This window comes from Orycteropus afer, unplaced genomic scaffold, assembly GCF_000298275.1.
Source record: "Orycteropus afer afer isolate SDZICR_OR568_19922 unplaced genomic scaffold, OryAfe1.0 scaffold00102, whole genome shotgun sequence".
Lineage (NCBI taxonomy): Eukaryota > Metazoa > Chordata > Mammalia > Tubulidentata > Orycteropodidae > Orycteropus > Orycteropus afer.
Window position 1 is genome coordinate 8860801 of NW_006921689.1, and position 6874 is coordinate 8867674.

A 6874-nucleotide genomic window follows, 5' to 3' on the forward strand; every position below is an offset into this window, starting at 1 on the left:
AGTATCTCTATTAAATCTAGTAGGAGCTCTGGTAGCATAGTGCCTAAGGCACTTGACTGCTAACTAGAAGGCTGGTGGTTCAAACCCACCTGCCAGTCCTTGGAAGGAAGATGGGGCAATCTACTTCTGTAGTGATACTGCCTTGGAAACCCAAGGAGGGGTCGCTATGAGTTGGGTCGACTCAATGGCATATAACAACAACAACAACATTAAATCTAGTGAGATGGAAAATTTGTAATCCAAAAATGAGACACACATATTTATATCCATTTCACCCTGTCTTCAAATAGAAGGTACTGGTAGACAAGATAATCTCAGTACTGGTACCCCAAGAGCCAATATAAACAAGAGCTACATTTTTCGTGCTTCCGATAGTTTTGGTAAAGTTCCGTTCTTGCATTTACTAATTAGTGATCTATGAGAAAACGAAACCCCAGAGAAAATTATCTGAGTGACTCTTTTCTCACTTCTTCCAAGGATAGTCCCAAACCAGTACCATTCTTGTGGCTCCGGACAGAAGTTATCCATTCCTTACTTTGGATGCCTCAGGACACTAGGCTTAATTCTCCAGCAGAAGATCCCCTGAGAAGGTCTTCTAGACCTTAGTTTTTGAAAGAAAGCAAAAAAACAGATTCTACTATGTTGAAGATAGTAATAATGATTAGTGTTACTTTTCAAGTCATTAGATACAGTGATCAGAGACCTTAACCCAACATCTCTAACAATTATAAAAATAGTACCTGGTGAAAAAAAAAAAAAAAAAAACACTAAACCCCCTGCCATAGAGTTGATTCCGACTCACAGAGACCCCCATAAGGTTTCCAATATAGATCTTTACAGAAGTAGGTTGCCTCATCTTCCTCCTGCAGAGCAGGTGGTAGGTTTAAATTGCCAAGCTTCTGGTATAGATAAGGGGATGGGTCCACAAGCTGCCTAATTATGTTAATAGTTTTATTGGAAACTGAACCCATTCACTTGTTTATGTACTGTCAATGGCTGCTGTCCCACTTCAATGCATAGTTACAAATGAGACTTCCTGGCCTGCAAAGCCTAACATATTTACGATCTGACCTTTTACAGAAAAAAGTTTGCTAACCCCTATTAGAGAATAATATTACCTATTTTATTATCTTCAATTTCTCCAAAATAATGTCAATAAAAGAATAAGACATTAGTAGCAGAATATATATAAAGATTCTGTTCAAACTACTTGCGAGTATAGAAATGAGTTCTTTTTCTAATTTCTGAATTAAATATACAAATGGAAATAATATGTACTTGGTTCTCAATAAGAGCCACCAATAATTTTTAGACACTCTCACAAAAGCAAATGAGAGACTTTCCCATTACAATCACAGTAGCTCCCACTTTGGCATACTGTTTAAGTTCCGTGTTATTGGATAATTCTCCTATCCTGTCATCCTACAATATCTTCTATATTGAAGGAAGACCAGAGACTGGTGCCTTAGATAATCTATATAAACTGTGTCTCTGTATAACTTCTAATGATAAAAACAAGCTTTCTTGTGTATTTAAGGCGTGAAGTGTGCATTCAAGTAATTAGAAAGACGTTATCAAGTAACTTTCACTTCCCTTTTGAAGCAGGAAGATATAGATAAGAAAATTTATGGCACTTTTACATAAAAACAAAGCGTGAGCACTTTGTGGAGATAATTATATCTTTGTTCATATTTTTAAAGCTCTGAGTTCATCCTTTCTGTAGCACACAACAAACAAAACTGGATTAGTTTCCAGTCTGTGCTGAACTGAGGCCGCTGAGGAGCTTCTAGATAAGCCAGTCTCAGCAGTGTTTGGTGGTGTAATGATTGACGGCAGCCTAATGATTTCTTTTATGCAGGTCAAATATTCACCACCCTAAAACTCCTGCATATCTCAAGATGTTTGCAGTTTTTACAGCTTTCTGATCATCTACTTTTTTTTTTTTTCCTTTAACATGAAATGTTTCCAGGACCCAACAGCTGGTGCTTGCTGGCTGAAGGAATGAACAGGAAGACAATGTGTTCAGAGGATTATGGAACAGGCTGAGAGGGAGAATTTATGCAGAGTTTTATAAGCTTAGTCGGGCAGAAAATAGATTGGGGTGCACATAGGAAATAATGTGTCATTCAAAAGTCGGCTTACAGATGGAGCTTCTATATGCAGAGCTAACCATGAGCTGTCCTTGCTCCTGCAGCTTCAACTATTACCTTGAGTTTGTGTGAAATTTAGGCTGCCCTGAGCTCGCTCTCTCCAGTAGCTTTTAGTGTTTGCCTCTCAATACCAATCAATTCACAACCTTCACCCTACACACACTCACAACATAAAAACCTGCAATAATGATCAACACTAAGCAGCGTGATAACTGAATAGTGCTAAAGAGAAATGGATCATGTTGAAAGAAGATGAAGAGCAGCCACCAATCAGCAGGTCTGAGACCCGAAACCTGTTTTACAAAGCTCTCATATCCAGAAAGCTCCCCAGATCCTTACCTTCCTTTAATGAGCTTCTATATGTCACTTGTCATTCATACAAGTGCTCTGAAATCTCCTAGGTTCTAGAGTGTGTGTCAAGTTCCTAATCTGGACTAAGGAGCCCTGGTGGTGCACTGGTTAAAGTGCTGCACATCTACCTAAACATTGGTGGTTCAAACCCACCATCCACCCACAAGAGAAAGATATCGCAGTCTGCTTTTGTAAAGATTCTAAAACCAAACGAAACTCACTGCCATGGAGTCAGATCTGACTGATAGCGACCCATCCTTGGGTTTTCAAGGCAGTATCACTACAGAAGTAGATTGCCCAACCTTCCTTGGAAACCCTGTTGGGAAGTTCTACTCTGTTCTGTAGGGTCACTGTAAGTCAGAATCGATGCCACAGCAGTGGATTTTTAATCTGGACCACAACAGAGCATGTGTAGTAGTGAATTGATTGTAAATGACATTCACGTTCTTCAGCATCTTTATGTTGAATGACTTAGCTGAGTTTTTGCATCATTAAGTGTCTTCATTCATTTCTTGTAATTGTTGATAGTCATGATTCTGTTTTAAAAAGTTATGGTCATAGATGCTTCTTGGAAAACAGTCTGAATGGCATTATCTGAAACACCCATCACCATCCAGTGGCTTCCAAATGACAGCAACACTGTAAGACAGAGTTGATCTACCCATAGGATTTCCAAGGCTGTAATCATTATGAAAGCAGACTACTACATCTCCTGTGAAGCAGCTGGTGGGTTGGAACCTTTCAGTTCACAGCTGAGCACTTAACCACTGCACCACCAGGCCTCATAGTGCTCTTTGTTGTTGTTGTTATTTGCCATGGAGTCAGACCCGACTCATAGCTACCCCTCCTTGGGTTTCCAAGGTGGTATCACTATGGAAGTAGATTGCCCAACCTTCCTTCCCAGGAGTGTCTGGTGGGTTTGAACAGCTAACCTTCTGGTTAGCAGTCAAGTGCCTTAGGCACTACACTTCCAGAGCTCATTAGTAGTGCTTATTAACAAGCCATTGTGTTACCATGTTCACAGTAACTATTTCATTGGTATTCTCCAGACTCAAAGATAGCTGTCATTTCTCTTAAAAGATGATTAAGTCTAACCAAAACTAATGAGGAAAAAAAGAAGAAAAAAGGAAGCTTGGAGTAAACATTTAAAAGGCAATTACTATATCTTCTCCTTAGGTGGAAAGTGGCTTGAAATTACTGATATAGCCAGTTTGGACAGATAGGTTCTGATAAATTCCACCTTAAGAGCTACTTTTTCTATCACACAGCATATCTTTTACGGTGTCATTATTACTGAGTTAGACGACCACTCTTTTTACACTTCGTTCTCCTGTGCATGGCATTGCTATGAGTTGGAAACGACTCGACGGCACTTAACAGCAACAACAACTGACCTGGGAGAGATATATATGACCAACCTAGTTAGTGTCCACACAATGAGCTAACAACCAATGCACATACGACTCATGTACTGCTAGGAGGCAGTGAGGCATCACATATCACCACCGAGTTTGCCGCAAAAGTGTCCTCAGCAGCACTGGGCCAAGCAGCCTGTTAAGATATTTGTGGCTGATTAACATAGGCCACTCACAAAGGTCAATGGCATCTATCCTTAGCAACCGTGTGTATTTGTGTTCTTTTCCTAAACAAAGCCCAGAGAAAGGTAAATTAATGAAGCTTTTGGTGACATGTTGGACATTTTCAGATGAGATTTAGCCCTAGCAACAGTTTCCTGTCATTCCTCAGCAATTGTAGTTTGAACTTCTTTTTCTACTTTGGACTGTAAACAGACTTGAAGTTAATGTTGTCATATTTAAAACAACTTTATAAAGTTTTCATTGTTCTTTGTGGAAATATAAAACACACAGTTATACCAATCATCTATCAGACTTGCTAAGGGAAATATTAGCTCTTATTTAAATTTAAATTAATTAAGGATTGGAGGAAGAATCATTAACAACCTGAGATATGCAGACGATACAACTTTGCTTGCTGAAAGTGAGGATGACTTAAGGCACCTACTGATGAAGGTTGAAGAATACAGTCTGCAGTATGGATTACATCTCAACATAAAGAAAACAAAAATCCTCACAACTGGACCAATGAGCAGCATCAAAATAAATGGAGAGAAGATTGAGGTTGTCAAGGAATTCACGTTGCTTGGTTCTACAATCGATGCCAATGGAAGGAGCAGTCAGGACATTAGACGACGTGTAGCATTGGGAAAGTCAACTGCAAAGGAACTGTTTCAAGTGCTGAGGAGCAAGGATATCTCATTGAGGACTAAGGTGCGCCTGACACAAGCCATGATATTTCCAATCTCCTGGTATGCATGTGAGAGCTGGACAATGAATAAGGAAGACCGAAGAAGAGTTGATGCTTTTGAGTTGTGGTGCTGGCGGAGAATGCTGAAAGTACCATGGACTGCTAAAAGAACTAACAGATCTGTCCTGGAGGAAGTGCAGCCAGAATGCTCCTTGGAAGCAAGAATGGCCAGACTTCGTCTCACCTATTTTGGTCATGTTTTCAGAAAGGACCATTCCCTGGAGAAGGATGTCATGCTTGGTAGGGTGGAGGGTCGACGAAAGAGGGGGAGGCCTTCAAGGAGATGGATTGATACGGTGGCTGTGATGATGGGCTCAAGTATAGCAGGGATTGTGGGGCTGGCGCGGGATCGGGCAGTGTTTCGTTCTGCTGTGCATGGGGTCACTATGAGTCGGAAACGACTCGACGGCACTTAACAACAACAACATTTAAATTAAATACTGACTTTGGCATTAAAATCTATCATTAACATTTAGTTGTGTTTTTTTTTTTTTTTTTTTTTTCCTATTTGTTCATTTTCCTTTTAGCCTCAGAGGCATTGGAAATCTCCAATGGAAAGACCATTATTCTTTCAAATGTAGGATGACATGTTCTGCATGAGAGTTTAGTTGAAAGTGAACTATTTGTTGGCCTCAACTCCTTAGTAGAACTGAAGAAGAAAAACAGGGAAAGTTATGATGGCCTTGAGGTCCTCCAGATCATATTATTCTAGACAAATAGCAATCTCAATATTGGTTAACAATGATGACACCTATCCACAGATAGACAGCATGTGTAACAAATATGCTTTTGGAATTCTTTAGTATGCCTTGATGTAAGTACTACCAAATACTAAAAATAACCTACATTTAATGTAAGGTAAATTCTTAATCAAAGCATCTGAAGGAGGAAAAGTATTATAAAGCTTCCCAAAAACAAAGGAACCTGCTAGAGTTCACTGGTTCACTGGTTACATACTGAAGTATGTAAGATTTCTGTATCTTCATTGCAAGCCACAGAAATTGACTCCTGATTGATTAAGCAGAGAACTGTAGATTAATTAATCATAAGGAAGTAGGTAGATACCTGCATGTTAGTTGCAAGCCACTGAAACTGACTCTAGACTGGTTATTTCAAACTTTAAGAAGTTACTGGGAGCTTACAGAATCTCCAAGAGGAAAAATGAACCAACCTCAGACACATGTAGAACAAAAGAAGTTGGGTAACAGGCAGGATCACCTTCAAAATAAAAGGACAATTTCAGTCTTGTTAAGACATTAGACTGAGTATTGCTGTCACTAATCCCTGACGCAAAGTCCAGGGAGGGTGCATTTGATTGGAATAAATTCCCACTCATGACAACCCAGTGTATGACAAAACAAAACATTTATTGGTCCTATCCATCTTCATGTTTGAGTCTATCATTGTGGCTAATTTACAGTGTCTTCCAATCTAGAGGCACTCATCTTCCAGCGATGTATCAGAATTTTTTTTTTTTTTTTTTTAATGTGTGATCCAGGAGTTTTCTTGGCTAATTTTAGAACCAGATCTCCAGGCCTTTCCTCATAATTTGTGTTAGTCTGGAAGCTTTGCTGAAACCTCTGTACCATGGGTAATCTTGGTGGTGTTTAAAACACCTGTGGTGGCATCCCTTACAGCAGCATAGAAACGCAAGCCAGCACAGTAAAACAAACTGACAGACTTTAAAAAAAAAAAAAAAAAAAATCCATATATATATTTCCATTTAAAAAATGCAAATCAAAACTACAATGAGATACCATCTCACCCCTGAGAAAAATGGCAAGGATTAAAAAAAAAAAAGAACCAGAAAACACAAATGCTGGTGAGGTTGTAAAGAGATTGGAACTCTTATACATTGTTGGTAGAATTGTAAAATGGAAAATGTATGGCACTTCCTTAAAATGCTACAAATAGAAATAGATTATGATCCAACAATCCCACTCATAGGCATATATCCTAGAGATTTAAGAGCGATGACACAAATAGACATATGCACACCTATGTTCCTTGCATCATTATTCATAATAGTAAAAAGATGAAAAAAAAAA